Source organism: Primulina tabacum, chromosome 10 (genome assembly GCF_025594145.1).
Source record: "Primulina tabacum isolate GXHZ01 chromosome 10, ASM2559414v2, whole genome shotgun sequence".
NCBI classification, from domain to species: domain Eukaryota; kingdom Viridiplantae; phylum Streptophyta; class Magnoliopsida; order Lamiales; family Gesneriaceae; genus Primulina; species Primulina tabacum.
In genome coordinates, this window is record NC_134559.1 from 1,338,099 (window position 1) to 1,360,008 (window position 21,910).

General features: G+C 39.7%; 1 long non-coding RNA gene across 2 annotated transcripts; it reads left to right on the top strand.

Annotated features, from left to right (window-relative positions):
• Nucleotides 1-13,064: 13,064 nt before the first annotated feature.
• On the top strand, nucleotides 13,065-14,441 carry LOC142505680 (uncharacterized). Of its 2 annotated transcripts, XR_012804472.1 has the most exons (5): nucleotides 13,065-13,397; nucleotides 13,474-13,616; nucleotides 13,708-13,863; nucleotides 13,977-14,099; nucleotides 14,192-14,441. It is a non-coding gene; the product is annotated as an uncharacterized LOC142505680 (long non-coding RNA). The 2 variants fall into 2 exon arrangements; XR_012804471.1 differs by having other exon boundaries at nucleotides 13,474-13,863.
• Nucleotides 14,442-21,910: the final 7,469 nt, after the last annotated feature.

The window sequence follows — 21,910 nt, forward strand, 5'->3', positions numbered from 1 at the left end:
TTATATTTTTTTTAGTTATTAATCGCATCATTTGCATTTAGGTAGTTGCATGGCATTGCATTCAAATTTTTTTCCCGAACACTTCTCGCTCGGGCGGTCAAAACTGACCGCCCCAGCGGGTACTCGTTTTAAAAAAAAAAAAAAGAAGTCTTTTGCGAAAACGTCTCGCCAGGGCGGGAAAAATATACCGCCCTAGCGAGTCGCGCAGATTAAAAATTTTTCTCCCCGAAAACTTCTCGCTCGGGCGGTCAATTTTGACCGCCCTAGCGAGTCGCACAGATTAAAAATTTTTTTTTTTCCGAATACTTCTCGCTCGGGCGGTCAGTTTTGACCGCCCTAGCGAGTCACGCAGATTATAAATACTTTCCTCTTCTCTGTTCCTCCCCACTTCGAACCCTACTACTCCCCTCCGATTTTCGGCACCCCCCCTCCATATTTTGTGCTCAATCCTTATTATTTGGTGATTTTTCAGGGCAAAGACTCAATCTTGGTCCATACACTCTATGAGGAAGCATTTAGGCTACAAGATTTTCTTCTCCGGCGGTCTTTCAAGCAACTCCGATCATCTTCCACATATTCCGGTGAGCTTCTCCGGCGACCCTCAACAATTTTCCGGCGGTTGGATACTTTGTGCACTCCAATCTCTACATGGCACCCAAAAGATCTAAGGTAACTCACGGTGCTTCTAGTTCTCGTTCCACTCCATCTATGTTTGTGAATGAAAAAGCTAGGGAGAGATTTGAGCATGCTAGACTACATAGGAAACCAATCCCTGAGCGTGGATTTAGCTCGTTTCTTATCGGTCAATTTTCGGAGTCCCAAATAGAAAGAAGAGGGTGGAATACCTTTGTAGCACAACCGAATGCAGCAGTGGTTCCGGTTGTGCGTGAATTTTATGCCAATGCTCCGGAGGGAAATGAGTCGAAGGCATTTGTGAGGGGACATCTAGTCCCGTATGATCCCAAGACGATCAATGATATGTTGGGTTTACCGTCGGTGGACGATTCGGTGTTTCAGGCGTGGGTACTTAACCCGGATTATGATTTGATCATTCGCACACTCTGTTATCCGGGCACCACGTGGAAACAACCGGGGACTTACACGGTCTTTCTTGAAAAGTTTTTGAAAGTGGAGGGGGCATTGTGGTATGCATTCTTGTCTAAGAGATTGATGCCGGTCGGTCATACGAGTGATGTGCAGCGTGAGCGGGCGGTTGTTCTCTATGCCATCTGTACTGGGATGGTGATTGATGTGGGCAGGCTCATTTTCGGACAGCTTAACATGGGCATTAATAGCAGCAATTTGGCTTTTTACTTCCCGACGATAGTGACTGAGCTGTGTGCCCGAGCGGGGGTGATATTCGAAGATGATGATGAGTGGTTACCGCCGATGAGAGCCATTGATGAGGCTCTCTATAAATCCAAGAGGGAGAAGAGACAGGCTGAGCTGCCCGAGGAGGTATTTTTCGATTATGGGGTAGCAGTTCAACCACCTCCGGCCTTAGGACATGCACCACCACCCCCGCAGCCACGCCGCCATGCCATGCGAGATTGCGTCGCCGAATTGGGCGCTTGGGCCCATATCAGACGCAGTACCAGGCCGTTAATCAGGCACATATTCAGAACATCGAACACCTGGTGCAGGGGATCTCAACTCATTTGGGCATCGACACTTCCGGACGGCCACCTACACCCGCATACCCGCCACCCTTCCAATTTCAGTACAATTATCATATGCCCCCAGCAGCTGAAGAGGGAGTTCTACCGCCGGAGAATGAGGAGGATGATGATTTCTGATCAGGGGAGTTTACTGTTTCCCCTTTCTTTTTATTTTGCATATTCTATCTTTGCATTTAAATTCATGAGTTTTTTTTTATGTTTTTAGTGTTTGTTTCGTTTTGTGCACTGAGGGCATTGCACAACTCTAGTATGAGGGGGGTAGATCGTTATGTTTGCTTAGTTAATTGGTTTTAAATTGTTGCATTTCTTTTATTTGGTGTCGTTTATGGTGAGAAGACATAGTGTATGAGCCAATGATGATGTTGAATTGATAGTATACAAAAGTATTGATTGGGTCACCTCATGAATGGTACTCTTGATTGTTAAAGCATGAATTTTGGCACAAAGTTGAACTTTTTGAGCACATATGTGTGGGGACTAGAATTTTGTAGGAATGATGGTGAAATTTGAAGGTTTTGTGTGGTTAACTTGAAAGGCATAATTTATGAGTTGATTTAGCATGTAAACCCGTGAAAATAAGTCACTAATTGGGACCTTGAATGAGAACATGTGATTTGCCTTTAACTTCACATATACCCCCTTTTTCAATGCACTGAATTAAAATATCATACTCCTAACCAGCTGTAATCCAAAGTATATATTCTTAGCCTAGGGAGTACACGTGTGAAAATTGTGCATAAATATATATATATATATATATATATATATATATATATATATATATATATATATCGAAAAAGAAAAAATTGGTGGGGATGTAAGGTGAGGGGGAGCCGAAATAAAAGGAATGAAATTCTATTCCTGGGCTAAAAGTTGGAGATGTAAGGAGACGAGGAAAGTCAGACGAAAAGTCTTGACGATTGCACAATGAAAATGATCGGTGTACTCCCGACTGTTAGCCACTTGAGCTTATTTTCCTTCTTTTCGACACCCTTCTCTGCACTTAAGAATCGAATAAAGTTCAAATTATGGTTAGTGATAAATGGACACGGGGGTGCATGCTAGTGAGACTTGTATTGAAGTGCTAATTGAGTGACTCGCATGATCGGATGATTGATCTATTTGAAGTACGAATGACTAGACCCATCATGACACACACACACATTCAAATTAGTGTCGAGATTTATGTGTAGATGAGAATGAGTATTCATTTGTGATTTGACTTGATTATGATTTGTATGTGGGAAAGTTCACTGAGGCATGAGCATAAAAGTGTTAACTCACCATTGACATTTACTTGTGTTGGTTATTTCTTGTTTGAGTATTTTGTGTTTGTTGTGTTTGTTTAGAATCTCGTGCTTTAACCTATTTTGCTCGAGGGCGAGCAAAAGGTTAGTATGAGGGGGTTGATAGGACTCGTTTTTACGTGTTTTTAGTGTTGGTTTTGAGTCGCATTCGTGCATCATATTAGTTTGTTTAGTTTAATTTTGCATCTTTTTAGCATTATTTAGCATTTGACTGACCTCGTGTATTTTGTGGTGATTTTGTAGGAATTGAACCAAAGAGTGGGAGAAACTTTGGCATAATGTCGAAGAGGATTCGCTAGGGCGGTCAAAAATGACCTCCCCAGCGAGCATTGTGGTCTGGCCGAGGATTATTTTGCGCAAGTGTCTCGCTAGGGCGGTCAAAAGTGACCGCCCCAGCGAAACCAGGGACATGCTCGAGGAAGCTTATTCGAGGACCTCTCGCTAGGGCGGTCAAAATATACTGCCCTAGCGAGAAGCGAGATTGAGAAAGATTTGTTTCCAAATTTCTAGGGACTCTATCCTACACCATAACCTAACACACGAGAACAGCAGCCGTTTTTCATCTTTTATCAGACTTTTCATAATTTTTCTTGGAGAGGAGGCTAGGAGCAAAGGAGATTTCGAAGACCTCAAGATTTCCACGCGTCGTGGCCGTCATCCATCGTCATCTTTAGTATTTTCATTATTCAGTATTTTATTTCTTACATTGATTGTAGGTTTTTATCATGAATTTCAGTAGCTAAACTCTAGATTTGTTGGGATTTGAGGGGATCCTACCCCGTACTCGGTGTTTAACATTATTTCTCGACGTTTTCATTAGTGAATTGTTTATGCTATTGTTCTTTCGTGTTTCAATCGAAGCCAGCTAACTTCCTTTGATTATTTCATGTTGTTGATGAGTTCGATAGAATAGTTAACAATAGGATCAAATAGTATAAACCACGGATTTACAATTTTAGTAGATATACGGAATTGGGTACGTGTCGATAGTGATAGTTCACCCGAATGAAAGCTAGTGGATTCCATAGAATGTAATGCAATCTTGAACTGTTAAATATTTGAGGACACTTGAGTACTGCATGTTTTTTATTAGTATTAATATAGCTCGACAGAGTATATTAATTAGTCTAGGGAATTTTGTCGAACGCACGAGTAAAAGTCGAGTGTAATTATTTAAACACGAGTGGTAGGTGAACTGATAATTCCCAACAAATTCATTTCTCATTTGATTTAATCCAAATTAATCATTGCGTTCTTGAACACGTTTTCTTTGCAATTTAATTATTTTAATTGTTTACTTTACATTAGTTTAATCATCAACTCAATTTATCGTTGCTAAAGAAATTTTACTTGAAAATAAAAAATAGTGTAACGCAGTCCTTGTGGAACGATACTCGTATTCACTTACATTTATTATAACTTGACTATCGTGCACTTGCGATATTTAAATCGAGCTTTCATTTATAAAATAAATTTTGGGATTATTCATTGTGCAAGTTTTGCTCGATCAATCATCTTCTTCTTCTTCAGATTCAAAATCATCCTGGTAAAGTTCTCTAACTCTAGAGCTTCTTCAGGGTTGTAGATTTTCATCTGCCCCAGTTGCTTCATCAACTAATTGCCAAGTGAGCCCCGAACATGGTTCAACTTCATTTTCTTTCCCATCGTCCACAATCCAACCTTGTGCATTTGAAGCATCTTTTTCAAGAAGGACATCGAATTTCCTTTCTTTTACTCTTTTTTGCTTGTTAAACAATCTAGCATTAAATTGAACAAATACCAGATTGTTCAATCTATTGACATCCAACCTATTTTTTTTGTATGAATCTAAAAACAATCGATAAAGTAATTAACATAGTTAGGAATATGAACATACACTTTAAAAATTAATAATTTATTTTAATTAAAGTTTAAACTTACTCCTTCGAATGCACTCCAATTTCTTTCACACCAAGAGAACTTGTAGTTGATGAAAGAATCCTCAATGTCACTCTTAGCAAGTTGGGTGTGTGAGCACTGTAAGTACTCCACCATGTACATGGATCAAATGTATCGTCATTTTTTTCACATGCTTTTGCAGCCAATGCTTTCCCAAATAACTCAGTCTTATCTCTATATTTTGAAAATTCCTTATTAATAATTGTATCTTGCAATTCAAACTCATCGCCGTGCAAAACTTCAATGCATTCAAAAATCTCTGCTGCAACCTCTCCATAAAGAGCAATAGAACTATCTTTGTAGTAGAAGTAGGGATTCGACAAAAAGGCTGTGGTATGCAATGATGTATCAAGTCTATCTTTCATTTTTGACTCAATAATCACTATGATAGGTTGATAATTTGATTCGACATTGTTCAGGACCACCTTAATATCTTATTTAGCTCGAAGAAGCTCCCCATATAGAAACCCCATGGATGGCATTCTATCTCCGTCAACCAATCAGAGGACTCTTACCAAAAGGGAAAATATTTTCAAATAAAGTGTCACGACATTCCAAAAACTCATACTCATCACAATAGAGTAAGCCAATTTCTTTTGTTTGTCTTTGAGCGTTTTTCTCTCACAAATACTTATAATGCCTATAAGATTTTGTTAAAGATCTTAGTAACAGTTGCATAAGCATAAAAGAAGTTTCTCGAAATCGAAGTTAATAGACATTTCATTTATCTTCGATCAATATGTCACAAAATAGACTAAATGAGTTAGCTATCTTGTTGATTGATAAATAAAAGAACCGAAAACTGGATTATACAAATTTAATATATATTTTTTCTTCTAAAATAGCTAGACGATTATTATTTATGTAATTATTTTAAATATTTATTGACTTGTTTTTTTATGTAATATATTGTTTCTTATGTATTATTTATTGTATTTATTATTTGATAACTGAATTTTAGCATTATTTATAGCAACAAGAGAACCCATTTTTTAATTTTCGCTTCAGTTCCCATCAAGACTTTTCAAAATTTTTCGCTTCAGGCTCCATCGAACACATGTGCAGTTTTGTTTAGTCGATATTTATGAGACAACAAGAACAACACAGAGTGCCTTGGATGGAAAAAATTGCGTATTAGCCCCAATATCCAAAAGCTGCAAGTTCTTTAAATTTTCCACACAGCCGATATGATATCTTCCTATAAATATTATATCAAAATACATCAGAAATCATTTAACAAAACTACGTTAAGCTTTTCAAAAAGTGTATATTTTGAATTATAACAAAAGAAAATTATAGAATACTACTGGAAAGTAGTAAAAATTTAGTTTAAAGCGATTATTTTATTTGGTAGACTTTGAGGGATGAAAAATTCTTTGGAAAAGTAAAAACAGACAAATAGGGCTATTCTGAACTGGTGTTCACTGGTTGAACATCATCAAGTCTACCATAGTATTTCCCATCATCGTACAAGCTTTAAATCCAACCTTATTAAGATTGACCACATAGATCAACCTTCTTCGTTGCGCCCTATCGAAATACATATCCAAGTAAAGTTTCTACTTTAAATACATCACGTAAAATTAATTTTAAATCTCATCCCTCTTTATTTGAGTGTGTGATTTCCTTCACATTTATTCAATAGGTGATTATAGAGCTTGTTGATAATAAAGGACCATTTTCATCCCAATCCCATGTTTCAGTGTTATCTATCAATTTGCAATTAACAAATCAGAAAGGGCAAATATGAATTCATAGGCTCAGAGATTTCTTAAGATAAAAAACTAACATGCATCACCAGGGTTGCCTCTCGAGCTCCCATCTACATTAAGCTTAAAGCACACAGACGCGGTCTCAACCAAGGAACGATCGCCATCTTATGAACCTTACAAAATCCAACAGAGATACCCAATGAACTCGTTGCCTGGAAGACGCCTAGCTAGTGCTTAGGCTCGACAATGGACGCGGCATGAGCCGAGAAACGAGTAGGACAAAGTTGAGACTTCACAGTCTTCCCTAGAATGTGTCAATTGGGTCGACCTGTTCTGACTCGTCTTAGTAGGTTAGAAAAACTTCAATCCAACCTTGTCCACCTCAAGTTACAAGTTAGTCGTGTAAACAACCAATTTTGTTTAAATATTTTTTAACATAATTTGTTTAAATTTTTTGTGTCCACTTGAAGTTGGGTCACGATCTAAACCTATAGTTGACTCTGATTCAAGGTTCACATAAAATACACGGCGTTACGACATAACGAGATCAAATATTATAAACATACGCATTTCATCAAAAAAATTATAAACATAAATATATTTAAATGAATATGTATTTAATTTTTGAGAAAATATTTTTGGTACAGGAAATTTTTACATATTGATACAAATTTTATTAATAACTTAATTGTTACATATTAGACAGTTTTCTCATCAAATTTAACTACAGTAGAAATTATTATTAAGATTTTATCTGAAATGGATCACAATGCCGGATAATTTTGATTTAAAATTACAAGGTTACTTAAAAAAAATATGTTATCAGGGCCAAAGATAGAGCTATCGGGCCGGGCTTGAGCTTATAATAGAATTATTTGGTTTTTCGTTATATGTATAATAAAATTATGTAGACATATTTCGATTAATAAGCTTTCAAATAGTATTTATCGATATATAATGTATAATATATTCAATGCATAGTGATGTTTTAAAATATGTTAATTGCATATACTACTCTTATGAAATCACGAAATTACTAAAAACACTTCATGAAAAACAAATGATCTATAGCTTCTCACATTTTCAAATTTTGAGCATACTCAGTCTTGTCGGTATATATTTTTTTTCCGAGTACATGTGTTCAAAATTTGAAAATTCAAGTATAAATATTATAAAAAAGCATAAAACACCAAATGTAAAATTAAATACCTTTTAAAAGCCCATGTTTTAAAACGAGGCACGTTTCACCCTTTTGCAGGAAGCCTTAAGTTTGACTTTTCCAAAAAGGGCTTTTCTCGAAAATCATAATTTTTACATAAAGACTATATATATTTTTTTGGGTATTCACATCAGGTTATATTTTATTAGTAGGTTTTTTATGAGATTGTATTAAATATCTTTCTACAAGATTTACTTGACATCTATGCAACTCCACGCTAGTCTCCTCCCTTCCCTACTGGACAATGTTTGCCACAGAAGACCATTTATCTCTTCCTTAACTCTTGTTTCACTTTCTTTCTAAACAGGGCCTATTCTTAACTCCAGTTCTGGACCTGAGAACACTATTTTGGTCAACTACCTCACCAATTATCAAGCAAAAAATTGATTGAAAAGCCTAAAGCTATGATCTTTTTCTTATAAGATCTCAATTTCTATGATGTTCAAATCTAGTCATAACCAGCGATACTCTTTGCCAACATTGAAAATATTCTCAAGCCAAAGTTTATTTTCTTTCAAGAACTTGGTCGATTTGCTGAGCTCATTTCCAAAAATCCAACTCTTTTAAATAGCAGTTTGGAAAACAAACTAAAGCCTAGTATTGGGCTTGTTAAGAAAGTTCTTGAACTTAACATCAGGCTTTAAGAGAAATAGCGGGGTTTTTAGGTGCGTTGTGTTTGCCAAGTGAGTCGTTTGTGGAGAAGAATACATCTAGGTTTGCTCATGATACTGAAGAACTGCCGGCAGCTTACAAGGGTCGTTTTTTGAATCCTCAAAAAGAGTTTTGATCTACGAAATCTAATTGGCTAGGGTTTGGGGTGTGACATTTCATCTCCCCTAAGAAAATTTCAACCTCGAAATTAGTATGCGTGTCATACATATGTTCAAACAAGGCACTCAAACAAATAAGGAATGCAATGTATGAATTTGAAAAATATATTGTTTTGGGACTAGCTACTTGTCTTACTCGAATAACTCGGGGTTGGATTTTCTCACCTTGTCCTCTAATTCCCAAGTCGCCTCTTCGACATTTTGTCTAAGCCAATGGACTTTCACCAAACGAATGGTTTTATTTCTCAATCTTCTTTCTTTGCTGTCCAAAACCTTTAGAGGTTTCTTTTCATATTGTAGAGCATCGTTTAACTCTACTTAGTCGACTTTCAACACATGACTTTCATCAGGTTCATACTTTATAAGTAGTGAAATGTGAAATACATCATGAATCTTGGATAGTTGTGGTGGTAATTCCAATCGATACACCAAATCATCAATCTTCTCAGTAATGAAATATGGACCAATATATCGGGGTGATAGCTTCCCATGCATTCCAAATCTCATAGTTCCTCGGAAAGGAGATATCTTCAAGAATACTTTATCTCCCACTTGAAATTCTAGTGGCCTTCTTCTTCGATCATCATATTTCTTTTGCATGTCTTGAGCCGCTACCAATATTTTCTTTATCAATTGAACTTTTTCAATCATTTGCTGGATTTCGTCTGGACCTTTGAGACTTTGTTCGCCTACTTCTTCCCCATTATGTAAATTTAAGCCTACTTAACAACTTAATGAGTTATTTAAATAAAACCTACCCACCCTACACCCTCATTCACGTCACTTTCACCTTCATCACACACAACTCACACACACTAGGACTCTAGGGGGATCAAACTCTAGAGGAAGGAATGGAAGGGAGAAAGCTTTGAGTCTCGTTCGGCTCTCGTCGTGCCGTCTCTTGTATCGTAAGAACAAAGGAACAAGGCATGTTTTCAAATCCTTTTTCAAGCACCATTCAATCCATATTATTGCTTGTATGCTGATTTTGTGTGAAAAGTTTATAAGGGTCATGCTTTTTAATCTCATACTTGTTCATCTCATGTTACATGAAAGATTCTTAATGTTTAGGGAATTGTTGAATGGGAGATGCAAACCAAGGGATTTAAGAGAGTCAAACTAAATGTATAAGAGTAATTTTTTAAGGGAATACAGCCATAGGGATGCCTCAATGGCAGCACACATGCACACTAATTTTCATGAGGGCCAAGAGTGCATAGGAGGGGCAGCTTGGGTTCAAATGACCATGGGGGCTGCATGGGACCCTAGCCATGGTCTGGAGGTGTGGTTTAGAGTCCTAGTAAGGTCTAGGATGGGTCTAGTTAGGGCTTGGACGGGCTGGTTTAGTGCTGGAACCGAAACCCCAAAAATTTGCACTCGTGGAGGCTGTTTTGGTGTGTCACGGTTCTATGGACTAAAGGGATGAGTAAAGGGCTGGTACAGGGGCTAGGGGTGTGACTTAGGGTCCTAGTGAGGGTCTAGTGTGAGCCATGAGTCGAGCCAAGGGTTCCCACAGCCGCTGGAGTGTTTGTACCCCGGCAGCACGCAAGAAGCCATTTGGATCGCTGCTGTTGTAAGGGGCTTAGAGCTTAGGGCGTTGGGTCTGTGTCCTAAAGGGCCTGACCATGATCTTGTTTAGGGTCTAAGGAAGGGTTCTGGGGCCTAGTTTGGGGTCATTTCGAGCCGTGTTCCGTTCGGGGTCGTAAATATGAATATGTCATAATAGAGCACCCATTCTTTGCCTATTATTTTTCGTGCTTCTTCAACAGTTGCTTTGTTCTTTCAACGTCACCTTTCAAAAGTGGCTCTCTAAGTTGATATTGAGTTGGAGGCTTGAACCATGGTCCAAATTGACCTACTGCTTGATATTGAGTTGGAGGCTTGAACCCTGATCCAAATTGACCTACTGCCTCCATTAGTTGCTTGAAGTTATCATTATCAAGAGCATTGAATAAGATTCCATTTTCATAAGCCCATCTCCCAATATATTGTTGAACTTGTTGAGTTCTCTTTTTGAAAAGAGCCTCATTTATATTTTTTTGGCGAAGCACTTTACTCTCACCTGAACTTACAATTTCTGGAGCAATCATCGATGCATATCTATCCATGAGACCAAGTAATTGAGGTTTTTTAATTCCATCTATCCCTTCAATTTCAGCATCTTCTTCTTCGTCTAGAGAAATATTAACCTCTTCTCTACAACTTTTTTCTTCCAGTATTTTGTTTTCCTTTTTGTTCCTTCCTTTTAAAATACCTGTTTGAACTTATTACGATCTTCTTGAGATGAATTTCGACAACCAGATACATTTCCAGTTATATTTCCTATGTGCTCCTTGATTCTATACATTCCACCGGAAATCATTTTCCCACACAACTTACATTTAACTTTGTCAAGGTTCGTAGGATCAATCAATACACCAAACTCCCATCCGATGTTATTTGACTTTCTCTTAAAAATCCCAGATTCAGGATGAGTGACAGATGCAGTCGACGATGGATTGCTTGTCATTACCCTCCAAATCTTGCTAAATACGAAACATTTAAACCTTTTCAACAATAGACCTAAAAATTTGATGTGATAACACCACACAAACAAATGATAGTACCAAAAAACTCAAAGTCATTCCATATGTTTGGATCAACATATTAATTTACTTTTGACAATGCACGGCCACAGATATATCTTGATGCAGTGTCTATACAACATAATTTTTAAAGAAAAAGAATCACCGTGTTGCCAATAAAAAATTCAAAACTCGGGGAAAAAAATTAAGAAAGTTGAGCCTAAATGCATTATACAGAGAGTTACCTCAAGGTTTCCCTGGAACGAGGAGTCCTGGCAGGAGATATGTTGAGTCTCTTGAACGAGGAGTCCTGGAACGTTGAGTCTCTAATGCTCTACAAAAAGTGAGAATAAAGAATAACTCGAGTCTCTGGAACGAGGAGTAGTCCTGGAACGAGAAGAAGTCGTGGCCGAGAAGGAGTCTCTGGAACGAGACTCAGGAAAATAATGAGAAGAAAAAAAATACTGTAGACCTAGTGATGCCAAATTTTATTTTTTTAAATTGGCTTGTTAGCGGATCTTTAAATTTTAAAAGTCCAATTTTTTTTTAAAAAAAATCAAGACCACCTATGCGGCTGTCTAGGCATGCCCAAGCTCGCCTAACACCCAGAATGGCCGCCTAGCACCTTATCGGTGCGGGTGGCCTCCACTTAGCGCCTAGGCGGCCACTAGACCGCAATTAGATTACTGATTATCCTATAATTGTTTTCTTTTAGGTGATTGACAATATATGCATAATAACTTAAAGAGAGAATTCACAAGATTTCAAATAGATTCAAATTAGACTGATTGATATAAACTGATAAACTAAAGCTGATCTAAGCACTATCTCTTATGATGTTCTTTGTAACTGTTTGAGTGTTTAACGATTCTGAATGTTTCTTTGGATCAGTTGGCTTTGAGTGACTTGATTCAGTCTTCTTCTGACTTAGTTCTCTTTTTTTTTTTGTCAAAACTCTAGAGGATCCTCAAAATTTGAAGAATTTCTGGTAACTAAACACTAACTTCATCCATCCTAGAGTTAAGCTGATAGTTCACTTCATCAATCTTGGAAGAAAGTTGAAATTGCTATTTTATCATCAACAAGCGATCTTGTTACTGATCAAAGCTAATCACTTTTTAAAAATTGTGAAGTAGTTTAATTTATAAAAATAATTAGTATATCATTTTTTAGAAATTATATAACAATAAAGTAAGTAGTCAATGATTTCATTTATTTTCTTTCTTTATTAAAATAATATATGATTGCTTAATTTATAACAGAAGAAAAGAACAGTATGTGTCTACAAAACATCTTGAATACCTCAAATAAAATTTAAAGTTTTATGCTAAAAATACTATTTTTTATGTTAAGAGTATTGCTTTTTATTGGGAATATCAATATGATTGACCCGTCTCATAGATAAAGATTCGTAAGATTGTCTTACAAGAGACCTACTCTTGTTGGTTAATACATATGGAAGAGTTAGTTTTCAAGTTTCAATGTCACGATACTTTCATATAATGATTGTCTATCATAAAAATAAAAAATATATTAAAAATTGAATGTATCATTTTGACAAGTCAATTAATTAATTTATAATATCATGTTTAATTTATTATTCTGTTGACATATTCGAGTAAATAAAAAATGGAGCTTATTTTATTTATTTTTGAAATAAATAATGCTTTTGAAAAGTTAAACATTTTTTCTTGGTCGGTTTGCATCCAACGGGCTGAGGTGTGTCTGTTGCTACTGCAATTAACCTTCTTTTCATAAAAATGATTATAATATCCGATGGAAAAGGAGTCCATATCACACCCGGTACAGTTAGTAATACTAATGATATCATTGGCAGGAATCGTATTTAAATAATAATAATAACAAATCTGCGAGGGGAACGAGGAGGATCAGCTAGATCTCCAAGTCCCCTCCATATTTATATGGAAGTTTCACATGCACCACCTACAACCATCTCTCTTTCAATCGGCCATGGATTCGAAGTAGTTGCGCCACGTTGAGTCTATGACCGCTCTCCCCTCTAAAGCTGGCAAGATCTCCCAATTGATTGCTCTCATCCTTGGCGAGGCGCTTGCTTCCGAAGAGGATCATCTAATAATCCCCAGCCACGATTTATATGCGCAGACTCATGTCTCTTACCCCGGCCAGGTATTTTTTTAAGTCTTTTTGATCTTTGCTTCATGACTCCTTCCATTTTTTTTATCGTGCTGAGGTGGTGCTGCAGTTTCCGGAGATGTATAGAAAGTCTATTGAGGACCCTGCTGGATTGTGGTCCGATTTTGCATCCATTTTTACTGGAAACAAAAATGGAAACAGTTTGTCTACTCGGAGAATGTCGACATTCGAAAGGGGTCTATCAACATTGAAGTCATTTAGATATTCACTTCCCTCCTTTCTTTTCGCTTTTCGTTGCACTTCTTCTAAACTTATTAAATGTTTGACTTTTATTTGGGATCAGTGGTTCAAGGGTGGGATTACCGACGTCTGCTACAATTGTTTAGATGCAAACATCGCAACAGGAGATGGTGAAAAATTTGCAATCTATTGGGAAGGAAACGAACCTTGAGTTGACGCCACTTTGACTTACAAACATCTCCTGCAGAGAGTTTGTCAGGTCACTTTATCATTACTTTGCTTGTGGACTCTCATAGTTTCTGCTATAAATCGCTATAAAAGTGATTTTCATATAATAATTGTGTTTTTATCCCATGCTTTGCATCCTAACAGCTTGGAAATTACAAGAATGATGTTGGCATCCAAAAGGGTGATGCTGTTTTGATTTATCTGCCTATGATCGTGGAATTTCCTATCGCCATGCTTGTTTGTGCGCGCATAGGGGCTGTTCACTCGGTACTGTACTAGAATATGTTGGTTATATCTTCATTTTTTGGGCGGGTCATCCACTCCTGAAAAATATAAAGTTGATGTGCTCGCTTTTTCAGGTTGTGTTTGCTGGATTTTTCTCGGAGTCTCTTGCCCAGAGGATCATTGATTTCAAACCAAAGATTGTAATAACCTGCCATGCTGTTCGGAGAGAATCCAAGACCATTTATCTAAAAGACGTAGTCGATGCTCTGGTAGCAGAATCTAGCAACAATGGTACTGTTATTATCTATCTAATGGATGATTGTGCTTTTCCAAGTTCTGAAATTTTTGGTTTGATAAAAAAATGCAATGTTTTGTATCATAGGTAGATTTGTTCAAACTCTCCGCTCGAGTAGAGTAGGTGCTTTAGTCCATCTCTTTCCTACAACCTGACTGCAGCGGAAGCAAATACCAATAGCCGGTCAGTGGGTTTTCAATTTTTTTAACTCTTTTCCGGAGGTGATCTGCAACTCTAAGTTCTTGGATTGCTGGTGAAAAAATTCCTGCATATGCAATTTACAAGATTTTTCTTTTCAAGTTAAATATAGAGCTCATTTCATGACATTCATTTAACTTTGGAAATGACTTGAGTTTTAAGAATGTGGTGGGAGCTGGGAAGATGGTGGGTTCCTTGACCTTTTGTGCCAAGCGGAATGTAACGAAATTAGTTTAACATGATGAGAGTACGAGACATGTTGGTGACTGATCATGAATGCATTTTTCTACTCTCTTTTGTCAAATGTGAGCGCATTTTTTATTTTCCCCCTTATCTCCCAGGTTGTGTGAAGGTGGAGAACTACTGGACATGATATTGTCAAAGTGAGTGATTTAACATATATTGTGTACCCTAGAATCTTCCTGCGTAAAAGGCCAACTCTCTTATCTGGATTTGAAATATACAGGTTGATGTTAATCAGTCCAGTAAGCCATACACTATTTTAAATAGGACTAGCACGTGCATTATCTAATAAAATTAAAATTTTGATTTTCTAAAAAAATAATTTAAATCATTTTATTATTTATTTGAGTTTAATATTTTAACGAATAACATATATTTAGTTTATATCATTCGATTTGTATTATGAAAAAATGATAACATATATTACTTTTATAAATTTTAATCATTGTTCACTATTAGAACTTTTTAACAATATCGACGTACACAATAATGCTTTCTTATTCACCACTAGATCGTGAGTTTATATGCTAGAAAAACAATATAGTATAATAATATCTTATTATACTCTCATATTAAAATTCTCAATTTGGAGGAAGGTGTTGGTATTGGTGTATTTAGTATGTAAAAGACCACCCCAAATATTTTTTTTGCTTTTAGAAAAAAAAAATCTTAGTTTCGATGTAGGTTTAGGTAGGCTTGATTCGGTACAATATACCGATTTTCTCAAATAATATCGTATATCGTACTGATATCTTTCGGTATCGTACTGGAATTTCAGCATACCACCATGTCAGTATATTGAAATTTCGTTATGATATAAATTTCATACCATTCTTACCAAAACAATTTTGGTACGATATCGGTATAATGCCGTCTATACTGATTTTTTTTAAAAAAATTGTGTTATTCTCATCACAAAAAGCTAAAAAGCCCAACATAAAAATTAGAATTGGAAGAATAAGTGAGCCAAATAATATTATATTATAATTTTAAAATATATTAAAAAAATTCAGTATTTTGGTTCCAAAAGTTTTTGAATTCAACACCGATACTGATACCAAAAAGTTCAGTACTGTTAAATTTGATATATGAGTTATTTTACGATACAATAATGGCGATATATCGGAACTATCGATATTTTTGTTCACCACGATAAGTGCGATGTATCGGAACGATCGGAATTTTTGCTCACCTTATGTTTAGGCAATATAATAATAGTGTGGTGTTGATTAGAGCAGAGATCATTCTTTTCGACTATCAATCTGACTTATTATAACTGCCTGGGATTGTGTCGATGGGATTGTGTCAAATCCCAGGCTATTTGGCATCCACACCATTGTTTATTATTATTAATTTATTTTAAACACAGAATCTTCCATCATTTGATCAACACCTGCCTTCTGTCGAACTCTATACTTATTTATCATTTCCAACTAGACCCAATCTTTCATTTCCAGAATGCAATCACTGCCGATTTAAGCACGTATACTACTAATACAACATTACCATATCTTCGCCAATTTTCGTGGTTTCGGGGTTTGGGTTTGGGGTTTAGGGTTTTTTTAGGGTTTAGATTTATGTCTTAGGGCTTAGGGTTTAGGGTTTTTTAATAGAAAACATCGCCGGAAGCGGGGTTTAGGGTTTAGGGTTTAGGGTTTTTTTTTTGGGGTTTAGGGTTCAGGGTTCGGGGTTTCGGGTTTAGGGTTTAGGGTTTGGGGGTTGGGGGTTTCGGGTTTAGGGTTTAGGGTTCTGGGTTCGGGGTTGAGGGTTGAGGGTTTAGGGTTTTTTTTTCTTTTTTTAGGGTTTAGAGTTTAGGGTTTAGGGTTTTTTTTTGGGGGTTTAGGGTTTTTTTTTTTTTTTTCCCGAAAAACATTGCCGGATGCGGGGGGTTTAGGGTTTAGGGTTTTTTTTTTTTTTTAAAAAAACACCGCTGGAAGCGGGGGGGTTAGGCAGACCCCTACCTGTATATATCATCAATCATAGAAATACAAGATAAAACCTGAAGAGAGGATGACAACACCAAGACCTCTCAAAAGGCTAGTCAAACTAAACAAACAAACAAAAACCTAGGGTGGCAAATACATAAGCCAGAAACTAATCCCTAGGGAAAGCGAATAATACAAATGACCGCCTAAGAGCAGCACAAGATAAATGAAAATAAATCCAAATCGATCTAACCAATAAAAATCCAGCTCAGAAATAGGTGCAAAAGACCACCGATGGTTCCCATCTCTGAGCCGGCTGTCAATGTAAGGCCAAACTGAGAAATACATCATAATCCAAGATCTATCTGCAGTACAGGATCGCGCAGTCAAAATAGTCAGTAGCTGGGAAGTGACTGTGCAAGAACAGTCTAAGCACGAAAGGAGGACCGCAATGCATCTCAAGTCATAAAAGCTCCAAATCCCAAAAAGAGAGTAAAAACTGTCGGAGCTCATCACGTCAGAAATGCAAGCATAAATCACACGACTGTAACTATAAATGTAGCTCCAGGCCAGAGAAATCACTGAGATACAACATCCAGATGCACCATAGCAGTCGGCAAAACATAAGGTAAGAAATCGGCAGGCAAGGAGAAGCCTACAGTGAACGCCTGCCAGATGACAAGGTAGTCCAAAGAGAAGCACCAACGGAGAAAGTGCTGGGACCCACCCAAACCCAAGTGAACAAAACGAGGAGGGTGCAAGTGTCTGGACCCACTTGCACAGAACAAATATGAGTAGAGAACAACCTCCAAGAAATAAAGACCTGCAATAAAAAATACATACATACATATATAACATGAGATAAAAAGAAAGAGATCCAAAAGAAAGGACGGGCTGAAAATGGCTAAGAATATCTGTATCGGAGGTATGACAGCCCTGAACGATCAGAGCGGGCTAGGATGGAGATGTGACTGGGTAAGGAAGGACCTAACTCTAAGGTAAAGTGCCTAAGGTCATGAGCCCTCGCCGCCAACGCATCCGCCACCGAATTACCCTCCCGGAATATATGCGAAATATGAATAGACCGCCCTCTCAAAAGGACCAGAATCCTAGATACAATGTGATCAAGACCCCAGCAACATCGACGGGAACGAATGAGCTGAATAGAAGTTAGAGAATCAAGCTCGATCCAAAGAGGGAAGAAAGAATGATCGGAACAAAGGAGAAGACCCCTCCAAACCGCCCAAAGCTCAGCCCGGAGAGAAGACCCAGCTTCAATGAACTCGCTGAATGAGAGCACAACCCTGCCGGAATCATCCCGAACAACGCCACCAGCAGCAGAGTCCCCAGATATACCACGCGAGCTCCCATCCACATTAAGCTTGAAGCACCCGGACGGCGGTCGCAGCCAGCGAACAATCGCCGTCTTATGTAATCTGTGGAGAGCAACCGAAATACCCATCGATCTCGTCACATGAAACACACCCAGCCAATGTCTGGGCTTGACAGTACGCGCAGAGTGGGCGAGACGCAGGTAAGACAAAATCTGGTACTTCACCGTCTCCCCAGAGATGGGAAGATGACGGTGCTTAGCATCATTACGCGCAGTCCAGAGGAACCACATAACGATGCAGGGGAGAAAATCCCGCACATGGCCCCCCTGGGACCAGACCAAGTCTCTTTTCCACGCACTGAGGAACAAACTGAAATCCTCAGTGTCGGGAATACGGACCCGAAAAACGGCGCCAAAGAAATGCCAAACAGACCGAGCTACCGGGCTGCGAAGGAATATGTGTGTGAATGTCTCGTACATATCACAACACTGACATCTCGAAGCTAACGCAAAACCCCGGCGCTGGAGTACCTCATCAACTGGGAGCCACTGATGCCAGAATCTCCAGAGGAAGAACGACATGGTAGGCCTCAACCAGCTCCCCCAACACGGGCGAAAAATATCAGAAGACGGAGCACGCTGACGGATCAGCTCCCAAGCAGATCTCGCTGAAAAAGCACCATCAGAGCTATGGATCCAGCGTGCCAGATCGGGCTCTCCCGAAAGAACAGGAATCAAAACGATCTCCTCGGCAACCGAAGGAGCAACAACCGCGCACAGGCGATCAGAATCCCAGGACCCCTCAGACAAAAACTGAGATATCCGGACATCACGGTCCCCGCGGACCACACATCGGGAGGACAAGGGAGCGTCCCCGAACCAAGTGTCATCCCAAAAGGATACATCTCCAAGGCCAACGCGCCAGAGAATGCCGGGCTCGGCGCGAGGTCTGAGCCGTAGGAGACGACGCAGGTGGGGGATATTAAACCATGAGGGAGAACAGAGGCAGGAGAATCCATCTGGCAATACTTTCGTAAAAGGAATCTCGCCCAGAGAGAGGAGCCCTGCCGAAACCGGAACCACAACTTAATAGAAAAGCTATCCACCAGATCTTTCAATCTGCGGAAGCCAAGACCACCCTCCATCACTGGGAGACAGGCTCGAGACCACTTGGCCCAGTGCCATTTCTTCTCCAGTGTCCGCAACCCCCAGAGAAAAGCGTTGAAAACCAGCTCAAGCTTCTCCATGACAGCAACCGGTGGTTGTACCACCTCAAACAGTTAAATCGGCATGGAGAGGAGCACACTGCGGATAAGGGTTATGCGGCCACCCGGAGAGAGCGTCCGGATCTCCCAACCCTCTAACTTCCTACGAACAGATTGTAGGAGGTGCTCAAAAAGGGAACATACTCGGTTACCCCTAAAAAAGGGGACTCCGAGGTACTTGAGGGGCAAATGACCCTCCGCAAACCTGGTGATGCGCAAAATCTGAGAGCGAAGTCGCTCAGAGCACCTCGGAGGCAAGATAACAGAACTTTTGACAGCGTTCACCAGCTGACCCGAACAATTCTCATAATGATGCAGTAAACCCATAAGGCACCGCATACTACGAGACCCACCATTGGCGAAAATAATGACATCATCAGCATAAGCCAGATGGGAAATCAGGATATCACAACCAGAGCGGTACCTGAGCTCAGGATGCTGCAGGTAGAGGCGGTCAAGGCCGCGCGATAGGTACTCCGCCCCCAAAATGAAAAGCATGGGGGACAAGGGATCGCCCTGTCTGAGGCCTCTAGTGGAACCAAAGAACCCCGAGAGAGAGCCATTGATGTTCACGGAGAAACGACAATGAGATATGCAAGCCGAGACCATCTCCACAACCCGCTCCGAGAAACCAAAGTGTCTCAAAACCTCGAAGAGGAAAGGCCACTGGACCCTGTCATAGGCCTTGGCCATATCCAACTTCAGGATAACATTACCGCCACGAGTGGGGAGAGTGAGACTGTGAGTGAGCTCCTGGGCTAGGAGAATATTATCGGAGATCATCCGACCCGGAACGAAGCCACTCTGATTCGGTGAAATAAGTCTCTCCGCCACAACCCTCAGCCGAGAGTACAACAGCTTAGAGATGATCTTATTAGTGACATTGCACAGACTAATCGGACGGAAGTCCGACCAAGCATGAGCACCCGCGACTTTGGGGATCAGAATGATTGTGGTGGCGGTAAAACCCTGGGGGAGGGGAGAACCCCTGAAAAAATCCAGGACAGCATCAAAAACATCCTGATGAACAATCTCCCAACAATGCTGAAAGAAGGCCGAGGAGAAGCCATCAGGCCCAGCCACACTATCAGGATGTATGGAGAAGACGGTCGCACGAACCTCCTCCAAAGAAGGGGTCGCAACAATACCCTCATTCTCCACAGCAGAGATAACGGAGGGGAAGCCCGAAAAATCAGGACACGCAAGCGCAGAGGGGTCACCAGTAAGCAAATGCTGGAAAAACGAGGCTCCCAACTGCTGAATCAACTCAGGAGACGTCAGGCATACCCCATTATCCCAGATGCGGAAAATCTTATTCGCCACCCTTTTCTTCTTCACCATGTTGTGAAAGAGTTTGGTGTTCCTCTCACCATCCTCTAACCAGTGGCAAGCAGCTTTCTGTCTCCAAAAATCCGCCTCCATGGCGGTGACACGGGCCAGATCCTCATTGCGATCAGACAGAGAAGTCCAATTCAACTCAGAAGGATCAGCCTCACAGACAACCTCAGCGGACCGAACAGCCCTCTCAGCCTCAATGATTTTATCGAAAAGGTTCCCAAAAACATCCTGATTCCACCACTTGAGGTGATGTTTGAGGCGCTTAATCTTAGCAAAAAGGCGAGGCATACCACTCAAACTACAAGGCAGAAACCAATTAAGCCGAACAGTCTGCAAAAAACCATGATGCCGAAGCCACATACGCTGGAAGCGAAACGAGCTCGGCCCACGGGCAAAAATCGGAGCGGTGACCAAAAGCGGACAGTGGTCAGAGAAAGTACGGGGAAGATGTTCAACACGAATGGAGCTGAAATGATCACCCCAATCAACGGAGACCATAACCCTGTCCAACCGCTTCCAAATGGTCTTATTCGTCCAGGTGAACGAAGAGCCCTCAAAACCGGCATCAACTAGACCAGAATCCAAAATGAAAGTATTGAACTACTCCATGGGTAGAAGCCTACCACCACGGGTGCCCAAACAGTCAGATGCATCTCTGACTACATTAAAATCACCCCCAACAAGCCAAGGACCCAGAGCAGGCTTGACCTGAAGAAGGGAAGACCAAAGATCTCTGCGCTCAACGTAGCCGCAGCTGGCATAAACAAATGAACAAAACACCTCAGTCGGTAAAAAAGAGGCGGACACCTTGATGTGCAGGAACTGAGCATGATCAAAAACACACTCAGTCTGCACATCCGCGGATGAAAAAACCCAAATATTACCAGAAAGATTCGAAATCACTTTAGAAAAACCAAAACGGCGAGTCATGAATCTCTGGTCCAACATGATCATCGGCTCCAAAATGGCCAAAATCTTAATCTGATGCGCCTTCACATAAGCATGAAGCCGCTGTTGGGACTCCGAACTCCGAAGTCCCCGAACATTCCAAATGAGGGAATTCATGGAGATCGATGAGCAGAAGCACCCGGCCGCCGCTTAAACGAATCTCCCAACGCTTCTTTTTTCCTTTTATTCACGTTCGACATATCAGTATCCTGAGCACCAGAATCAGAATGTCGATCAAACCCCGTGTCGAGGTCATCAGCAGACATACGCTCGACAATCCGCTCACAAACAGGAGACCCCTGTTGAGC